The sequence below is a fragment of the Arabidopsis thaliana genome, chromosome 3 (genome assembly GCF_000001735.4).
Source record: "Arabidopsis thaliana chromosome 3, partial sequence".
NCBI lineage: Eukaryota > Viridiplantae > Streptophyta > Magnoliopsida > Brassicales > Brassicaceae > Arabidopsis > Arabidopsis thaliana.
In genome coordinates this window covers 14,803,511-14,825,054 of record NC_003074.8, presented here as the reverse complement: position 1 = coordinate 14,825,054, position 21,544 = coordinate 14,803,511, and the positions used below count along the sequence as shown (strand labels likewise).

Sequence of the window (21,544 nt, the reverse complement as noted above, 5' to 3'; positions counted from 1 at the left end):
CCAAGCTATGCATACAGAGATAAGATCCCATCTACCCAGAGTACATCAAATGAAGCTCTAATGGCAATCCCATCTCCAATCCCAATATAAGAACTTAACTCTACCCTTTGCATTCATGAATCTTTTAAGCCATTTTCTAATCATTCTTTTCTTTTCTCTTAACTCTAGGAGAAGTTTTCTCAACACTTTGACACATCTAGTGGATTTGGATTTCTTTAACAACTAAGGTTCCTGTTTTTAACATTTTAAAACCAAGGGCTTTCGCCCATCTTCAATAGCTAACAAGAACTCTTTCTTTTCTTTTCAAATCCCAAAACCTTTACTAGACTTTTTCTGCTTCTTTAGCTTACTTCACCTAGAGTCTTTTACTTTTTCTTATCAATGAATCAATCCCTCTTTTTTTTCTTTTAAACACATCCCAACCCAAAGTATAAGCGCCCACCTAGTCCTATCTAGTCCGAAAAATATGAACTAGAACTACATGAGACACTATCTCTGTCGTTACGAACCTAACACTTTCTACCAAACTTAATCGGAATAAGACCTCACAAACACTCACAAGTGATATAGGGCTTGAAAGAAAGTCTAGGTTTGGGTTTGAGTTAACTGCTCTAATAAGCAGAATCAGCTACTTGGATTAACAAGAGTGATCAAAATGAATAAGAAAATCCAAGTATTTTAGGGTATCCATGAGTTCAAATTTGATGCAGACATGATAATTAAAGATCAGATTCAGGTTCAAATTGATAGGAAATCGTATCAGATCATGACAGTGTGGTCGAGTAGAGCAATCTAGGCATGGTTCAGTTTTATTTCAAATTCATTGACTACTCAACAGACAACTAGTAACGAGGGCACTGAGTTTCTCCGGTGAATCAAAATGCTTACAAGGCTATCTCATCATCATCCCCTATACATATGCAATAATCCTAAATGAAACACTCTAGACTCGATTCTAAATGTAATGCAATTACATGAACACTCTTTTTTTTTGTGAAATCATTTTCTGAAATTTTTCAAATTTTTTTGGTTTTTCTATCCCTTAGATGAATGCAGACTCAAAAATATATACAATGCAACACACACTTCCTGAGCCCTCCCCCAAACTTAAATCACACAGTCCACTGTGCGAATAAACTTGGAAGAGAGTACTCAGGACAAATCCAATCACAGAAACAAAATGAAAAAAAAAACAAATCACAACAAATGATATAATACAATGGTGAAGTGAGGCGCTTACCTCGGTCGAAGAATGAACGTAGTTGTTCGTCAATGGCTGCCTGTGATTGCTCTCAGGCCATAGACGAACCACCTTGTTCTGTATCAGCTCCAGCAGGTGGGTACTTGACCTCATCACCTCTGTTGCGGCCAGCACCGCTTTGAGGATACTCGACCTCTCTCCTTCTGCTGCGGCCAGCACCGCGGTCGAGTGAATGAGGCGTGATCTGCTGCTAGATCGAGTGAGTGTAGCCTTCCTTCTTCTCTTGTGCTACCGGGACTCGAATGACGAATGCCTAGCCGGGACATGTGAGACTCTCTGCTCGCTAAGCTCAGACCTGTGCGCAGGCTCATCAAATCTCCTCGATGGCATCTCCAGAGGAGGCTGTCCCTGTGGAATAGCAGTGGTGGAGGAGGAACAACTCAACTTATCTGTCAGAAGCTTGATAGCCTTGAAACACTTGGCGAGCAGCTTGTCCTGCTTCTTGCACCACCTCTGCAATTTACTGTTGTTCTTATAAGCTTCAGTCAAGCTCTTGCTCTGCCTCGCTGGAGGTACATGTTCACCAAAGTGATACATGCTAGTGTCGAACTCCACTGCTCTATCTTCATCCATCCCATCCGAAGCAGCTTCTTCTAAAAGATCATCCTCATCCAATGGCAGAGCGTTCTCATAGTAGAGGCGTCCAACCTCAGGCTAAAAATCAATGTTATCTCCCTCTATTATCTGTGTAACCTCAGGGCTAGGGAGAAGGATGCTAGCTCTCCTCTCTGTAGAGTGCTCAAACCTGAACCTGTGGAAGTCGTCAACCATTGCAAACTCCAGGAATTCGCAGTGACGTAGGTGCTCGATATCCATTGCTCGCGGCTCGAGTCCAGCAGAAATGATTGGGACTCCACAAGCTATCAGAATCGGTGTCACAACACCACCTATGCACAGAGCGCCTCGTGCTCTCTTGTGGTTATTGCTGACAGCCCAGCTCTTGTATCCACACAGATGGATCAGAAGAAGTATAGAGAGAGGTGTGTCATTGATTTCACCTTGGAGAGACATACCATTCTTAGTTTGGCGAAGAGTTCCCTTTAGGGCCATTGCGATCATCTCCATATTAGAGTTAGTAACAGTCCCTGTGATCTCTTGGGAGTAGAGTACATTGGCTATAGAACGCTGGAAGTACCTGATGACAGGGCTGCGTATCTGATTGCTCTTTGACCTGGAAGAATTCAGCCGTACAGAGCTGCCAATGGTGATCCACAAGTCTTTCAACTCTTCTCTGTCATACTTGGGCTTAGATCCCGTTCCACTGGGGAAGCCAAACAATCCTTCCAAGCGCTTGATTGATAACCTATACTCATGACCATACACAGAGAATCGCAAGAATCCCAATCCTTCACAATCCAACTCATCAGAGGTCATACCTTGGTAGAGCTCTACTTGCAGCGTGGAGAGGAATTGTATTGTCTCATCTTCATACGCTACATACGGATAAGCCATCAGAGTGTCCAGATGACAAATCTGGTACAGGTGCTGAACATCTTCCAACAATCCGAGTTGTGCAAGTGAGGTCGAGCAAGGATACCTCGTGCTACAAAACTCATTCAGCTTGAAAAGCCTAACATATTCCTTAGCAGGCAATACGTCGGGCTTGTGTAGAAGTTTGGTAGCTCTGCGAGTCTGTTCAGGCATGTACTCGTCTTCCAGATCTTCGTCTATAAGCTCATACCTCTCTATCATCGCTCTCTTCCCTCCGGCTATCTCAGCTTTCCTTCTGAAGCTTTCATATTCTCTGTTCTCTCTCTAGCCTTGAAGATGACGACTCTGTCTCATCCATGTTGTAGTCAGGATCAACAGAAGAAATGCCACTGTAATTGCTCATGATTCTCCTGAGCTGTTCCTGGAGGTCGAGTGAATTGTGGATGTCGAGTTCAGCCGGTGAAGTCTTGAGGTCGAGTAATCTCTATTACAGTGCTTCAGGGCTCTGTTGATTTCAAGAAGTTGAGTTGCAGTTACAGAGGTCGAGTTAAAACTCGAGGTCGAGTGAAATCTTGAACCCTGAGAATTCGACGGTGAACGAGGAGGAGTACTCGATAGCGGCGGCACTGGAAAGGTCGAGTGAGTTGTTGAAATCGGCTGAGGCGGCGTCGGTAGAGTGCGTTGTTGAAATCGGCTGAGGCGGCGTCGGTCGAGTGCGGCTACGAGACTGAGTAACGAGGTCGAGTAGCTTCTTTTGGAAGAGACGGCGGTTGATGTGATGAATTGGTCGAGTATCCCAACGGAGTCGAGTGTAGAGGTCCGGTCGAGTGAAGGAGGAAATGAACTGGTGACGGCGGCGCCTAGGTCGAGTGGTCCTCGGAGGTCGAGTGGTTCTGCGGGTCGAGTGAATCGTTGAACTGTGTGGATGCGGCAGAGGTCGAGTACGGCTAGGGCTTATGAGGTCGAGTTGGTTGTTTAGGTCGAGTGGTGGAAAACAGGAGAGAGTAAGGTCGAGTTGGTTGTTTTGGTCGAGTGGTTGAAAACAGGAGAGAGTAAGGTCGAGTGAAAGGAATGGCTGAGATTGAGTTTGAGATTCTCTCTCCATCTTATCCTTAGCGCGTGGTTTACACTCTGTTGACTGGGAAAACTGCAGGAAATCTACTGTAAACTTGATAAACTCCCTGTAAGACTCTGTAGCTTCTGTTGGTCGAGTAAAATGATGATTTAAAAGTTTTTGGTCTCCAGGTGCAATAGATGATTTTCAAAATTTTGTACTCCAACGGGCTATACAATCGATCTCCAGGTCTTCTGTAGAGTAAAAGTTTTGAGTTTTTACTCTATCTCCACACTGTTCCTTCGTTCCTGAGAACTACAAACACAACTGAGACAAATAAAAAATAACAAGAAAATAAAAAATTTATTTACAGAGATAGTCATGGGACTTCCTCCCAAGTGAGCTTGTTTAAAGTCGTTAGCTTGACTCCTTTACTCCTTTAATCATCAAGAAGTTCTTGGAGATGAACCGATGTCACCTCTCGAAGGATTTGGTCTGCTAAGTATTTCTTGAGCCTTTGACCATTTACTGTAAAATCTCGACTCTTACCAGCTAGAGTGACTGCTCCATTAGGACGGACCTCAGTGATACAGAAGGGGCCAGACCATCTGGATTTAAATTTTCCTGGAAAGAGTTTCAAGCGAGAGTTGAATAGCAGCACCTGATCACCAACCTGGAAATCCTTAGTGATGATCTTCTTGTCATGGAAAAGCTTGGTTCTCTCCTTGTAGATTTAAGAACTCTCATAAGCTTCTAGACGGATCTCATCGAGGTCACTGAGTTGGATCAATCGCTTCTCTCGGCAGTTTTTATGTCAAAGGTCAGAAGTTTTACCGCCCATATTGCTTTGTACTCGAGCTCAACAGGTAGATGACATGATTTCCATAGAGAAGATTGAAAGGAGTTGTACCAATGGGGGTCTTGAAGGCTGTCCTGTAAGCCCATAATGCATCATCTAGCATTGCAGACCAGTCTTTCCTTGTAATCCCAACAGTCTTTTCCATAATTGTTTTTATCTCCCTATTGGAGATCTCAACCTGCCCGCTTGTCTGTGGATGATAGGGAGTGGCGACCTTGTGCTTTACTCCATGCTTCTTCAAGAGGTTCTCAAAAACCTTGTTGATGAAATGGTTCCCGCCATCATTGATTACTACCCTGGGAACTCCAAATCTTGGGAAGATTATGGTCTTGAACAACTTCAGCACAACTTTTGCATCGTTGGTAGGACTAGCAATAGCTTCGACCCACTTTGATACGTAGTCTACGACGACCAGTATATATTTATTACCGTATGAAGATGGGAATGGACCCATAAAATCAATCCCCCATACATCAAAGATCTCAACTTCCAAGATTGGATTCTGAGGCATCTCATTTCTTCTGCTGATGTTACCTTTTCTCTGGCATGAATCACACTTTGAAACAAACTTCTGAGCGTCCTTAAACATTGTTGGCCACCAAAAGCCTGCTTGAAGAATCTTGGACACTGTCTTGAACGTCGCGAAGTGACCACCATATGCTAAGCCATGGCAATGCAATAGGATACCTTCCACTTCATCTTCTGAGACACATCTCCTGTAAATCTTACCTTTACAGAGAGTGTAAAGATAAGGCTCATCCCAGTAGTAATGGTGTATGTCTCTGAAAAACTTCTTCCTTTCATAACTTGTCAGGTTGGGAGGTTCTACTCCGCATGCCAAGTAATTGACGTGATCAACATACCATGGAGATTCTCCTTCAAAAGCATTCAGTTGGTGGGACTCTTTCCCACTGTAGCTCCTTCCGAAGAACTCTACAACCATGAGCTGCTCTTCTGGCATTGAATCGTCTATCGGAAGGGGTTCTTCAATTCTCATCCTTGACAGATGGTCAGCTGCACCATTTTCAATGCCTTTCTTATCTACTATCTCCATGTCAAACTCTTGCAATAAAAGTATCCATCTCAATAGTCTTGGTTTAGTATCCTTCTTGGCATACAAATGCCTCAAAGCTGCATGGTCTGTATAGACATTTACCTTTGATCCAACCAAATAGCTTCTGAACTTCTCAAATGCGAATACAACAGCTAGAAGCTCCTTCTCAGTTGTTGCATATCTTCCCTGAGCGTCATCCAACGTTCGGCTGGCGTAATATATGACATGAAGCTTCTTGTCTATTTTCTGGCCTAAAACAGCTCCTACTGCGTAATCTGATGCATCACACATGATCTCAAATGGATAGTCCCAATTAGGCGCTCGAACAACCGGAGCAGATACCAAAGCATCCTTGATGGTTTGAAAGGACTTGAGGCAGTCCTCATCGAATTCAAATTCGGTTTCCTTGCACAATAGTCTGGTTAACGGCCTGGCTATCTTGGAGAAGTCTCTAATAAATCTTCTGTAGAACCCAGCATGACCAAGGAAACTTCTGATGTCCTTCACCGTTTTTGGTGGCTGCAACTGCATCATCACTTCAACTTTTCCTTTGTCAATCTCTATACCCTTCTCTGATATCTTGTGACCCAGCACTATGCCTTCCTTCACCATGAAATGACACTTTTCCCAATTGAGAACAAGATTCGTCTCTTCGCACCTGGTCAATACCCTGCCAAGATTCAACAAACATGAGGAGAAAGAGGGGCCATAGACCGAAAAATCGTCCATGAAAACCTCCACCATCTCCTCGATTAAGTCTGAAAATATAGAGGTCATACACCTCTGAAATGTTGCAGGAGCATTGCATAAACCAAATGGCATTCTCTTATAAGCAAAAGTTCCATAAGGACATGTGAAAGTGTTTTTTTCTTGATCATTAGGGTGAATTGGTATTTGAAAGAAACCACTGTATCCATCAAGAAAGCAATAGTATGGATGATTAGCTAAACGTTCGAGCATTTGGTCAATGAATGGTAAAGGAAAATGATCTTTCCTAGATGCAGCATTCAACTTCCTATAATCAATGCACATTCTATGACCAGTTATAGTTCTAGTAGGGATCAGTTCATCCTTTTCATTTTTAACAACAGTCATTCCACCCTTTTTAGGGACGGAATGCACTGGAGAAACCCAAGTACTATCAGAGATAGAGTAGATAACACCAGTATCAAGCAGTTTCAAAATTTCTTTTTTCACTATTTCTTTCAAATTGGGATTTAACCTCCTCTATGGTTCAATGCTAGAATAGGATTCGTTTTCAAGATGGATCCTATGGTTGCATAAAGTAGGTGAAATTCCCTTAATGTCGGATAATGAATAACCAATCGCTCTCCTATACTTTCTAAGCTCAAATAATAGCAGGTTCACTTCATCACTATTTAACTCAGCATTAATGATCACAGGGTAAGTATAGTTTGGACCAAAGAATGCGTACCTTAGACCTTTAGGAAGTGGTTTGAGATCAACCTTCGGTGCTTTAAGTTCAGACCAGTCATCTGAAGTTGGAATGATCGGCTCCCCAGATTCGTTGGCAGACAAGGTCGAGTGGCTGGTCGAGTACGTCCTCGAGAGTGCAGGTTGAACTCGAGTTGACCCTTCTTCGCTCATTACCATTACCTCCGTTGCTGGTCCATTCAATTCCTAAAAGGGGTCTGGTTCTTCCATCGCTTTATGGGAGTCTAACAGCTTCTGGATTCCCCAATGTTTCCAAATGCAGAAACCCATCTTCACCACTTTTGGTTAAAGAACTGTTAAGATGATCTTCTTCTGCCAGCTCTTCCAGTAATTCATCGGCTAACTGATCCATTTCTTCGATCCAAAAGAGTTGCCTTTCTATGGTAGGCTTCTTCATCGCGTCTTTGACATCAAAGGTCATCCTAAAGTCTTTGCCAAGGTTTAGATCAATCTTCCCTTTCTTGACACCAATCATAGCTCCTGCAGTGGCTAAGAAAGGTCTCCCTTGAATCAAAGGGTCCTTGGTCTCTTCATCCATCTCTGGGCCTACAAAGTAAGTTGGTATCTCCACAGCACCGATCCTGATTGGGAGGTTTTCGAGCACACCATGAGGGATCCTTACTGATCTGTCAGCTAGGATGAGGGATATATTGCAGGACTTGTATTGAGTGAACCCCAATCTTTTGGCGACAGAGAGCGGCATGAGACTGACTGATGCTCCTAAATCGCATAGGCATCTATTGAAAGCCAATGGACCTAAAGAGCATGGTAGAGTGAATGAACCAGGATCACTAAGCTTCTTAGGATTGATCTTCTTCTGTATGATAGCACTGCATTCATGACTCAATACCACCATCCCTTGCACTTCTTGAATTCTCTCCACGATCAAGTCTTTCAGAAACTTGTGAGAGTCTGGGATTTGCGCTAGAGCATCAACAAGAGGTATCCGCAACTCAACCTCTTTAATATTCTTGGCAAACATAGCTCTATATTTATCTGCCAACGCTTTTTTGTGACGGCCAGGAAATGAAAGATGTGGTTTGTGGGGAGGAGGGACAAAGACCTTTTCTTTGTTTTTGACAGCAACTGGTTTTGGAGCAGTTGGTGATGCTGCTGGGAAGATAGGTCGAGTTGTTGGTCGAGTAACGTTGTCGAGTGGCAGATCGAGTGGTTGCTAGAGTGACAGGTCAAGTGGTTGCTCGAGTGACGGGTCGAGTGGTTGATCGAGTGGTTTGTCAGCTTGATCTTTCTCGATACTTAAATCCTCCCCATCTTGATCTTCACTGTCCTCAGTGACCGTCTTTGGGTCCTCCCTAGTTGGAAGTGCTTTTCCACTATGCAGTGTGATAGCATGAGCATATTCTTTTGGATTCTGAACTGCTTTGCCTGGTAGTTGGCTTGTCTGCTTTGGAGCTGAAGAAGATGCAGAATCTCCTTCTAAGTATCGGACTTTGGTATTCAGTGTTTCCATCTTGACATTGAGATCATTGTAGCTACAATCCAGCTTGTTATGTAACTCAGATATCTTCTTTGGCATCTCCATGGAGCCAGAGGCTTGCCCGTGAAGCAGCTGTTGTAGCATTTGTTTCATATCAGCCTCAGGAGCAGCATGACCTTGGTTTTGCTGATGTGCAAACCCAGGTGGTGGTGGCGGCTGGTATTTCCCCTGAAATTGTTGCTTAGGAACGAAACCTTGGTTGTAGGGAAAAAAAAGGTTTGTTCTGACCTTGTTGTTGTTGTGGAGGATACACTTAATCCTGAGGATTAGCAACGTTGGTGCTGCGGTAGGAGAGGTTGGGGTTGTTGGTTTTAAAGTTTTTGTATCCTTTGTAGCCACCCTGGTTGTTGTTGATGTAGCTGACTTCTTCCAACTGGTTACCCTCCCCATCTTGGACATGAAACTGCTCGTCATCAACAAGAAAGTTCACATGCTTCTGCTGGCTAAGAAGAATCCTGTCCAGCTTGTCATTCAGCGCTTTGATCTCCTTCCTGTGCTTGTCATCAGAGTCAGCTGTTCCTCTGACGGTCCTATCACAGTCCTCGTTGTAATTGCCATCTGATTGAGCAAGATTCTCAACCAATTCCCAGCCTTCTTCAACATCCTTGTTCTGGAAATTCCCTTTGCTGGCGGTATCTAGAAGCATTCTGATGCGTGGTAGGACTCCTCTGTAAAGAGTGCTGAGGAGAGAGGCTTTAGTAAAGTCATGATGAGGGCATTGGTTGGTGTAACCCTTGAAACGCTCCCATGCTTCACAGAAGCTTTCACCAGATTTCTGTGAGAAACCAGAAATCTCATTTCTGAGTCTTGCAGTTCTGGCATTGGAGAAGAACTTTGATAGAAAAGCCTTCTTGCAATCATCCCAGGTGGTGATTGAGTCATGGGGCAAATTCTTCTCCCAGATGTGTGTTTTGTCGCCCAAGGAGAATGGGAACAAACGGAGCTTGAATACGTCTTCACTGACACCATTGATCTTTGTTAGGTTTGCAGAGCCTATCGAATTCATCAAGGTGGTCGAGTGGATCCTCCATTGGCAGACCATGGAATTTGTTCCCCGGAATCATCGAGATGAGACCACTCTTAATCTCGAAGTTGTTGTTCTGGATAGCAGGAGGTGCAATTTCTTTCCTCTGACAGTGATCACGTGGTGCATCTCCAGCACCAATGTTGGTAGGGCCATTTTGTTGATTCTGTTCGTAAGCCATATCGAGTGGTTGTTGAGGTACAGGGTTGACTGTGTTTCTCCTTTCTCTGAGTTCGCGAGCTATGCGGTCGATGTTGTCGTTGAAAAGGAGGTTCTAATTGTCTGTTGATCGAGTTCGCATACAGCAGAGGTGTACCTGGATCAAGAAGACAACAAGAAAAACACACTGTTAGTAACCGAAAAGAAAATTGAAAAAGAACTTGATCTAAGCAAGTCTAAAATCTCAAATGTAACAAACAAACACCCAATTGGCAACGGCGCCAAATTGATAATAGGTTTTTAGTCAATTATCCTAAAACACCAATCATATCGTTGTAGTATTTTAGGTTGTCAATCCAAATGGGTGTGATGCTAACAATCAAGATGTGATCAGAAGTCACTAAGTCAAGCCAAGCAATAACAGGTTTTGGTCTGTTCTAGCAGTCCTAAGTGAACATGTAGAAAACAGAAAATCAAACAGAAACAGTGAAACACTCGACCAACACAGCTCTTTGCAGAGCACTGGGTGAGGTCGAGTGACAAGTCGAGTAACAGACAGAAAATAAAACACAGATACTCGACTGCACAGTCTGTTGCGAGACAACTGGGTGGTCGAGTACGAGGTTGAGTAAATAGAAAGAATTGCAGAAATTAAGCGACAGATAACAGGATGCAGTAAACAACAGTAGAGTAAACAAAGAATTCAATCAGATAAAGAATTCCCAAGGATGGGGTAATTGAGTAGTTTCGTTTCCTCAGTTTACAGGTGATTGACATGCTCAATAAATTAACCCTAGACAACAAGTTCATTAACCAAATCTAAGTGCCACCGCAAAAGAGACTCTCAAGTTAACCTAGTCCCAGACTCAATCACCATTGACGAGAGCTAACCTAACAGGCATTACGAATCAACAAGTTAAAGCCAAAACGCTCCCTGCAACCAATACCTTGGTACAGGATCACGAATCTCTGGAATTAGTGGTTCAGACATTTCATCGCACACCTTTTGGGCGCGGAAATGTCTGCACTCAAATTCCAGTTGATCAGAAAGCAATAGGCATTAAGAACAACTAATTCAGAAGGGATCTATCAACCAATACTCAATCACCTAGCATACTGAGAATTCTACACTACTTTAACCCATCCTCAGAAACCTATTCACTACTCAGACATCATAACAGTAAGCGTAAACGTTGAACAAGTTGAAAACATGATAACAACAGTGTAACAGCAGGATGATAACAGAATGAACAACAGTAAACGAAATCAAGAACAAAAGATGAATACTGAATACTGAATAGATAAAGAGAAATCCAGATTACAAAAGGTCTAGAACACAAGGTCTGCGGAATAAAACTAGATAAAAACTTGTCTGCGAAAATGTGAAGTACATGATACTTATAGCCAAATGTTCCGAAACCCTAATACTTAAAACGACGCAGTATTAGGACGGATTAAGAACTGTACTCGACCCATGTGGTCGAGTGGGTGGTCGAGTGAATAGCTGGAGTCTTCTTTTCTTCCTTGTGCTCGAGTGTCTGGTTGAGTGCGGAATGAAGAAGGCTCTGAAGTTTGTCATCGAGTATGCAGTCGAGTGGTGGTGATGGTGATACTCGACTTCCAGGTAGAGTGAAGAGGTCGAGTAGTGTTCTAGCAATGAAGGTGAAGACACTCGGCCTCGGGGTCGAGTGATGTGGTGAAGTAGTGATGTCCTCTATTCGACCAGGGGGTCGAGTGATCTGTTGAGATCTTGAAGCTTCTACTCGACCTCGGGGTCGAGTGGTTTGACATGATCCGGCCCGCTTCTTCCAGATAGCTCGTCAACAGCTCTAAATCACCTGAAATCAACGCAAATATGCAACATGCATGCAAATCTATAAAGTGATGACAAATGATGAGAAATGGTATAAAACAGTGATGATATGATGCTAAAATGATGACAAATGGATGCTCAAAACATGTAAAATACACACTTATCATCATGCGACGATTAATTCTGTGAGTAACCACCATCGGAAAAACGAAAATACGTTGAGGATAAAGAAACTGAGAAAGATTTTGATTGATACAACAATTTTACGGTGGAAACAACCGTAGAAATTGATCGAAAGAGAAATAAAATAGAGATTTAGGTCTAGAATCGGATGAATTTTAAGGATTCATCGCTCTAATACCATGTTAGAGAACTAGAATCTCCATGGAAGGAGAGAACGAAGAAGAAAAGTTTGTTACGAAGATCGTTATTCTCATTAATGAATCTGGATTGCATACTTGAATTATTTATACCGTACCGGTTTACAATACCAGAAATAATAATACTAAACCATACTCAAATAGTCCTCTTTCTCTTATTTTACCTACATTGTCTTTAACGCTTCTTAAGTTCTTTCAACTCTTTCTGCTTAGTTTCCAATTCATCTCCTATAACTTGGTTGCTTTCTGTCTGAAACAAGAAAAATATTCATCGGCTCCATCAGTAAAGATGCATACTTTAACCCTCCAACTAACTTTTCACCTCAAATAATTCCGCTGTTTTATGTTGTACAGAATTTGTCTTCTTCATCGTATTTTCTCTCTTCATCCTAACCTTGTCATTTGTCGATTTCACGCTTTGTCCATTTGCTACCTCGTTATAAAAATAACAAACACTAGCTACTTCTTCAAGCAATACAATTTTGTAAAGAATTTTATTAAACTCTTTACGAAAAAGAAAAAGTTTAATACTCTTTTTTTTAACAACACAAAACAAACTTTAATAATATGTTTTAGTTGTGGTATATATATATACTATGTTAGGCCCGCCTAGATATGCGGGTTTAAAAAAACAATTATAAATTTTATCAATGATATTTAAATTCTAAATAGTAAATGATAATCTCTATTTCTTAAATATATAATTTAGTAAATTTTTTTAAATTGAATTTTAATCTTACAATTTTCATTTTGCTATACACTTAATAACTTTAACTATAACTTTTTGATGATATTTAAATTTAAAATAGTAGTCAGCACATTTTTTCTGTATTTTGTTTAGTAATTTTCTAAAAATCAAAATTCTAATCATCACATTCTATTTTGCTATACAATTTAACTATATAGTAGGATTTAACCCGCGGTTTACCGTGGACAATGGGGTTATATATTTTTTTACTAAATATTTGATTATATTTGATATTGTAAAATTATAAAATATATTTTTTCTATTAAACTCTTATAAATAATTATTGGAATTTTTTATTGTTTGGTTGGTATTTATAATAAGAGGAATGCATTTTAATGTGTTTAAATATTAGTAATGTGTATGTAATTTTAATGGGGGAAAACCCCGAAAAAAAACTGAATTATTTTTTATTTGGACGTTTAATACCCAATACTTTTTGGTTGGAATAAAAATACCTCACTTATATATTGTTGGTCTAAAAATACATCATCTATAAATTGTTGGTAAATTCGAATCCGCGACGTAACGGACGTTACGGAATTATTTAACGAAAATAAAATTTAAGTTTGCGTATTTAAGTAGATATATATTACACATTTACATTTACAAAATATCATAATTACCTTAGTCTAGTGGTAAATGTCTGTTTTGAAACCCACATAACTCAGGTTCGAACCATGGACGTTCCTCCTGTTTTTCCTTTTTTTTTCTTTTTCTCTTTCTGTCCTCTCGCCGTCTCTCGTCCTCCTTTTTCTTCCTCATAACTCTTTCACGCAAATTTCGTCATCGATGTCCGCATGACTGCGGGACTTCCCTAATTCACCCATTAATTAAACTACTCTCTAGATTAACAAGTTAAAATTGGATCAATTCCCAGAGATCCCACCACTGGTTCACGTTTCCTTTAAAATCATTTTTAAGAATTAGAGGTTCATTGGAAAAGACGATGATGAAATTATGTCCTTCAATAACAAAAATAAAAAGCTATGTCCTTCGAATCTCAAGCTCAAACCGGCGTCGACGGCGATGCTCCCTAGGGTTTTTGTGAAGGAGGCAAGAAGGAGGAAGAGGGAAAAAAAAAAAAAAAAAGTTGAGGATTCGAACCCAGGTATGTTGTGGTACAAATATCGACTTGTTACCAGTAGACTAAAGTAATAAAAGTGTAATATATATTTATTCAAATACGCAAAGATAAATTAACGCCATCCAACAATTTTGTAACGTCCGTTACGGCTGTTAAGTTGTTGATTCGAATCTACCAACAATTTATAGATGATATATTTTTAAACCAACAATATATAAGTGAGGTATTCTAATCCAAACAAAAAAGTCTTAGGTATAAAACTTCAAAATAAAAAATAGTTTGGGTTTTTTGGTGTTTTTTTCCAATTTAATGTAAGTAAAGAATTTACTAAAATGTAAGATTCACAAAGGTGGTGTAATTCTATTTATGATTAAGTGGTTTTGATAGGTTATACATTTTTTTGGCACAAAACAAAGACCATAACATCTATGTTATTTATAATATATGTCTTTAAAGCGGAGATAAATAAAGCAAATAAATTATTTCATTGTTGATCTTTGTTTTGTGACAATGTCTAAAGAGACAAAAAAAAAAAAAAAACAGAAAGTTACATGAACGACAATTCCAATCCTCTAAACAAAGATCGGATGAAATCATGAATCCGATAATGGCTAATCTTCTTCTCCTTCTCATGGCAATTCTCTGGGGAAAAGGTAAATCGCTGAAGAATCTAAGAGATTCTAAAATCTGTTCAATTTTCAATTGAAGTGTTTATTTTTTCTCTCTTCACGGGAAATGGAAGAGGGAAGGTATTGAAGCTCATGGACTCAAATCGATTGATAGAATATGATAATAGGTTTTTAGTCAATTATGCTAAAACACCAATCATTTCGTTGTAGTATTTTAGGTTGTTAATCCATATGGGTGTGATGCTAGCAATCAAGATGCAATAAGAGTTCAAAGAGTCAAGCCAAGAAATAACAGGTTTTGGGGTTTCTAAGACCATCATTATTGATTTTGAAAATTTTGTTGTTAAGAGTTTAGTTAAGAGATTGAAATTTTAGTAATATGCAATGGTGGGATCTTAGCTTGAAGTTCTTAAGAAGAAAAAAATTTATTTAAAAATAAAAACATTTTAATTTTAAAAAACTTAATAATTATTATAACTTATATACATACATGACATTACAAAACACAAAAATTTTAATAGTTTAACATAGATGATATAACAAATTGAAAGGCTTATCATTCATAAAGACTAACCAAAATCTTGTTTTCAATGCCTTATGGGCATATAACTTTTTAAAAAAGAAATGGTTGATAGGTTAACATAGATGATATAAAAAATAAGAACAAAATGGTTTAGTTATTTGACATTTCTAATTCATTTGATGAGATTGAAATTTGAATTGATTTTTTGCTCCTTTAATATTTATTATTTAGCCAATCAACAATAGACAGTTGTCTAGCTCTTAACCCTTAGTTTTGCTCTTATATAAGAGCTATTCTTAGCAAATAAATCAATTTAATCATTAATTTTTACATCCAATTGACCTAAGAACTACACTAAGAACCCACCAATAATGATGCTCTAACACTCCTAAGTGAACATGTAGGAAACAGAAATTCAAGAAGAAACAGTAATACACTCGACCAACACAGCTCGTTGCCTAGCATTGGGTGTGGTCGAGTGACAGGTCGAGTAACAGACAGAAAATGTAACAGGGATACTGTGAGAGTCGAAATTCACACAATAGAAATTGTACTAAGGGTTTCTTCAAAGAACGGACTTTTGTGAGATTCTCAAAGAACAACAGAGTTGTTGGTTACCGCGGACAGTGTTCTTGATTATATTATTGAGATAATGATGATTTGATCGTACAAGTGTTTAGAGATATGAAATATAAGTGTTTTGCCTTCAAAATCAGAGCGTTTTTGATAGCCTGAAGTTGAGAGCGTTTTAGTGCGTATCCTCTTTTTGTTTGTCCTTAGAGGTGCTTTATATAGGGCTTTGGCAGATCGCTTCTCACGATATTCTCGGAAGATTTCTGTTTATCTTAGAGTCGGCGAAGGAGATTGTCTTTATCTTCCGAAGATTGTGGGAGCTTCTATATTCGATAATATCCTCGGAGATTCTCTAATATCTTTTTCGAGCTTTTCGGAAATGGTATGTCGATCTTGTATTGATTAAGTCCTTTCTTCGGGTGAAGGTTTTCTGACCCGATCCGAAGTTTCTTCCGAGCCGGGTTGAGCTGACCCTCAGATCATGGTTGAGCGGCTCGGATCGCAATAGCCGAATGATGCGTTCCCGAGGTATCTTGAAACCCCCCCCGGGATGATTTTCCGGGTTGGCATCCGAGGTATTTCGAGACTGGGTCGAGGAAACCTTCTGCGGTGATGCTCCGAGGCGTTTTCAAGGTCACCTTGGGATGGTTCCTCGACGTGATCTCCGAGATGTTTTGAGGCCAGCTCGGGATGGTTCTTCGACGTGATCTCTGAGGCATTGATCATGGTCGGCTCGGTTACCTGGGTGAAATCCGACCCCAACAGATACTAGACTGCACAGTCTCTTACCAGACAACTGGGTGGTCGAGTATCAGGTCGAGTAATAGGCAAAAATTGCAAAAACTAAGCAACAGGTAACAAGATGCAGTAAACAATAGCAGAGTAAATAAGAAATCAATTAAATGAGAAATTCCCGAGGATGGGATAATTGAGTAGTTTCGTTTCCTTAGTTTACAGGTGATTGACATGCTCAATAAATTATCCATAGACAACAAGGTTTTCGAAGAAAAGAAACAAGGTTTGCTTCTTCTCTCTGATCTTGATATTTCTATTGTTCTCTCTTTTTCCGGTGAGCTCCGCCGTTTCTTTGTTATTTTTGATTTTTCCGGTTTAGAAATTCCTTGTTTTCTGGTCGTTTCTCATCTCGTCGAGCATCTCCGAGCCGAGTATGAGTTCTAGCCAGTCTTTTTCGATCCCGAGCACCTCTCTCGCCGATTCCAGCGACTCGAATCATCCAGATGACCTTCCCCCCATCTACAAACGGAGAGCAGTTTGGACGTCCTCTGAAGATGATGTTCTGTCTTGTTCGAGTGCCCCCGAGCAGATGACCTCTTTCACGGCTCGGGAAGATACCAATGCCGATATTGCTCGGGAACTGGATTTGCCCGATGATCCCGAGCCGACTCTCGTCCGGAGGCCCCTTGCCCTGATGGCTGACGAAGCCGGGACATCCAACTGGCGAGACGTGCTCGAGCCCTTAATGCCGACGATAAAGATTGAGGACTTTCTTTATTTCGGCCCGAACGAGACAGAAGATATTCTGCGTCTCAACGAGCATAGGGCTTTTAAGAAAGCCGAGAAGAAGAAGAAGAACAAGAGTAAGAGGGCGATAGTGCCGGATCCCCTTGGCTCAACATTATGCACCGAGCGGTCCCTTTAGGATATGAGGGCCTGATTCGGTCTTGGTGAGGTCACCTTGCATGTGCCGAGCCCTGTTGAGCGAGCCGACAATCCCCCCGCGGGCTTCTATACTCTGTATGAGGGATTCTTTTACGGTTGTTTTTTGTGGTTGCCAGTCCCAAGGCTGGTTTTGGAGTACGTGACATCGTACCAGATCGCCCTCTCGCAGATCACGATGCGGTCCTTGAGACATCTGCTCAAGATTTTGATTCGGAGTTATGAATCTGAAACTGACATTACGCTTGCTCATCTTAGAAATCTTCTTGAGAACCGGCGGGTTCCCAAATCCGAGGTGGATCGGTATTACATCTCTCCTGCTAAGGGTAGGAAAGTTATTGATGGGTTCCCGAGCAAGGATGAACCGTATACCGATCACTTCTTCTTTGTAGCCCTCGAAGATGCTGTTCACGAAGACCTCCTTGGGTCGGTTCTGACGAGATGGAGAATTTTGGGTAGGTGTAGCTAACAATTTATTTGTGCCCGACGCGGTTTTATAGTTTCTTTTTCTAACTATAGTTTTCCTTTGTTGTAGAATGCACCCTCAAGTTCCTCGAGCTGATTCCAGATGATTTCATTTCGGCTTTTCACGCGTTATCGGCTCGGAAGTGCGATTGGTTGAAGAAGAAGAAGAAGACTATAGCCTTTGAGCGATAAAGCGGCGGGTAAACGCGTTCGGATGGACAACGAATCGTCCAAGAAGAAGAAGAAGAAGAAGAAGACTTCGGGTGCCGAGGCGGAGAAAGTGCTCCCGATCTTTGAAGATTGTATTGCTTCAGCTAATCTCCTCGGGAGATGTGTAGACGGAAGTATGCCGAGACGGCATCTTAATTCTTACGGGTATGTGTTTCATTATTCATAGTTTGTTTTCGGTTCCAATATTGTAACCCTATCCTTTTCTTGTTCAGGCTGTCGCCTCGATGAACCGAATGGTGCATTCGTACGACTCGGCTATGCGGAATAATATGGAGGCGGTTAGCAAGTTAGCCGAGGCGGGGTCCCGGATTCAAGCCGCCGAGCGAGAGAAAAATGAAGCGCTCTCCGAAGCAACCACGACGAATCTGGCAAGGGAGGAGGCTGAGCGGGCGACCTTTATAAACAAAGAGAACGCCATCAAGATGGCCAAGCAGAATCTTAAGGCAGATTCTGAGATCGTTCGTCTCAAGCGGATGTTTGCCCAGGCGAGAGGACTTCGTGATAGTGAGGTGGCTTGGGCCATTCAAACGACGAGGCGAGAGGTTTCAGAAACCTTTATCGCCAAGTTGAAAGCTGCCGAGCACAAAGTGTCGCTCCTTGATGAGGTCAATGACCAATTCATGTACATGTCCCAGGCGCGAGCCAATACGCAGCTAATCAAGGTGCTCGAAGAAGGCGGGGTTCTCGATAAAGAGAAAGATCAAGTCGATGAGTGGTTGAAGGATTTTGCCGACGCCGAGGCTAACCTCAACCGCTTTATCGCCGAGCTGAAAGAGGATCTTAAAGCTCTATCTCCCGAGCCCGCTCCTCTGAGTCTGGGTGGTCATAGGTCGGTTGAGACTCTTGCCGACGAGGCGAGGGTTACCGACCAATCCGGATCGCTCCTTCCTGCCGAGAGTACCGCCCGTCCGAAGAGCTCGATTAGGGACCCGAAGCGGGATTTTTCTTGCCCTTTTTTTTGTTAGTATGTTTGGTTGTAGCACTTATGCCTAGATGGCTTTATCCAATAATTTGTAGAACATGTGCCTGGATGGCTTTATCCAATAAGTTTTTGGAGTTCGAAATTTTTTGGTTAGAATCTTTCTTTAGATCCGAACTGTTTTATCGACCAGTGTGAGAGACTGGGTTTTTAAGTGAAACTTCTCGGTTGCGATCCGATCAGATTCACTTCCCGACCAGCGTTTAGAAACGAGCTGGGGTACCGGTGTTAAAGTATAGCCGAGTTTCTGAAGATGAAAGTTTCTTCTCAAAGGTAATCTAATAGATTTCATCTCGTATTTGTATAGCGCGTTGTAGCCGAGCAGGCGTAAAGGATACTCAGAGTCGTCGCTCATCGTATTAGCCGAAGCGTTTAAAAATGTGAAGAAATTTTATTTATGCCAAAGTTCAAAAACTTACAAGATGATAAAAATGGGAGTATGAATATACGGATCCACTCCTCCCTTTTTTAATTGGGGGGGGTGGGTGAACTCGTCCGAAGACTCTGAGTGTAGTTGTAGTATTTCTTTAGGTGCATTGCGTTACAGGATCTTGGAACAGCTTTGCCGTTTAAATCGGCGAGTTCGTATACTCCGGGTCGAACGATCCTGGAGATTACGTATGGTCCTTCCCAATTCGTCCCGAGCTTCCCAGCGTTCGGTTCGGCGGTGTTTTGAAAGACTTTTCGGAGAACTCGATCTCGTTCTTGAAACCTTCGCTGTCGGACGCTTGAGTTGTAGAGTCGAAATTCACATAATAGAAATTGTACTAAGGGTTTCTTTGGAGATTCTCTAATATCTTTTCCGAGCTTTTCGGAAATGGTATGTCGATCTTGTATTGATTAAGTCCTTTCTTCGGGTGAAGGTTTTCTGACCCGATCCGAAGTTTCTTCCGAGCCGGGTTGAGCTGACCCTCAGATCGTGGTTGAGCGGCTCGGATCACGCTAGCCGAATGATGCGTTCCCGATCCCGAGGTATCTTGAAACCCGCCTCGGGATGATTTTCCGGGTTGGCATCCGAGGCATTTCGAGACCGGGTCGGGGAAACCTAGTGCGGTGATGCTCCGAGGCGTTCTCGAGGTCATCTCGGGATGGTTCCTCGACGTGATCTCCGAGGTGTTTAGAGGCCGGCTCGGGATGGTTCTTCGACGTGATCTCTGAGGCATCGATCATGGTCGGCTCGGTTACCTGGGTGAAATCCGACCCCAACAGATACTAGACTGCACAGTCTCTTACCAGACAACTGGGTGGTCGAGTATCAGGTCGAGTAACAGGCAAAAATTGCAAAAACTAAGCAACAGGTAACAAGATGTAGTAAACAATAGCAGAGTAAATAAGAAATCAATTAAATGAGAAATCCCTAGGATGGGATAATTGAGTAGTTTTGTTTCCTTAGTTTACAGGTGATTGACATGCTCAATAAATTATCCACAGACAACAAGTTCGATAACCAAATCTAAGTGCGACCGCAACAGAGACCCTCAAGTGAAACCAGTCCCAGACTCAATCACCATTGACGAGAGCTAACCTAACATGCATTACGAATCAACAAGTTAAATCCAAAACGCTCCCTGTAACCAATACCTTGGTACAAAGCCACAAATCTCTGGAATTAGTGGTTCAGACATTTCATCGAACACCTTTTGGGTGCGGAAATGTCTAGGCTCAAATTCCAGTTGATCAGAAAGCAATAGGCATTAAGAACAACTAATCCAGAAGGGATCTATAAATCAAACTCAACCACCTAGCATACTGAGAATTCTAAACTACTCTAACCCATCCTTAGAAACCTAGTCACTACTCAGACATCATTGCAGAGAGCATAAACGAAGATAAGAATGAAAACATGATAGCAACAGAGTAATGGCAAGATGATAACAGGATGAACAACTTAGTAAACGAAATGAAAAGCAAATACTGAATAGATTAAGAGAAATCCGGATTAAAAAATGTCAAGAACACAATGTCTGCGGAATAAAACTTGTCTCGAAAAATGTAAAGTACAAGCTACTTATAGCGAAATATTCTGAAATCCTAATATTCAAAACGACACAGTATTGGGACGGATTTAAGAACGGCACTCGACCCTGATGGTCGAGTGATTGGTCAAGTGGTAAGCTGGAGTCTTCTTCTCTTCCTTGTGCTCAAGTGTCTGGTTGAGTGCGGAATGGAGAAGACTCTGAAGCTGGGAGTCGAGTATGATGTCGAGTGGTGGATGATGGTGGTACTCGACTTGGTGGTAGAGTGATTGGTCGAGTGTGCGATGATGACGGGACTCGGCCATGTAATCTAGTGAGTGATCGAGTGAAGGTGATGGTGGTACTCGACCAGAGGGTCTAGTGGTGATGTGAAGTGATGAGGTTGTCTACTCGACCAGGGGGTCGAGTAGTGGTGAGAAGTGGTGATGCCATCTACTCGAGTGGTTATCCAGAGTGTTGCGGTCGAGTGATGTTATGCGGAGGCCGTGACCGGGTACTTCAGAAAGTCCAGGATGGCGGTACTCGACCTAGGGGTCGAGTATATTGATATGATCAAGTCCACTTCTTCCAATTAGCTCGTCAACAACTCCAAATTACCTGAAAACAACACAAATATGCAACATGCATGCAAAACTATCCTAACATTCAAAGTGATGACAAATGATGAGAGA

The 21,544-nt window shown here is 41.7% G+C and overlaps 5 pseudogenes across 5 annotated transcripts; 1 reads left to right on the top strand and 4 right to left on the bottom strand.

Moving 5' to 3' along the window:
• Positions 1–1,058: 1,058 nt before the first annotated feature.
• On the bottom strand, positions 1,059–3,095 carry AT3G42718 (annotated as a pseudogene; the record flags this gene model as incomplete). Its single annotated transcript has 1 exon — positions 1,059–3,095.
• Positions 3,096–4,195: 1,100 nt separating this feature from the next.
• AT3G42717 lies at positions 4,196–9,937 on the bottom strand (annotated as a pseudogene; the record flags this gene model as incomplete). The annotated part of the gene is made up of 1 exon: positions 4,196–9,937.
• A 6,776-nt stretch (positions 9,938–16,713) lies between these two features.
• On the top strand, positions 16,714–18,879 carry AT3G42727 (annotated as a pseudogene; the record flags this gene model as incomplete). Its single annotated transcript has 1 exon — positions 16,714–18,879.
• Positions 18,880–19,411: 532 nt separating this feature from the next.
• Positions 19,412–19,699, bottom strand: AT3G42726 (annotated as a pseudogene; the record flags this gene model as incomplete). Its single annotated transcript has 1 exon — positions 19,412–19,699.
• A 1,154-nt stretch (positions 19,700–20,853) lies between these two features.
• AT3G42719 lies at positions 20,854–21,519 on the bottom strand (annotated as a pseudogene; the record flags this gene model as incomplete). The annotated part of the gene is made up of 1 exon: positions 20,854–21,519.
• Between the last annotated feature and the right edge of the window lie 25 nt (positions 21,520–21,544).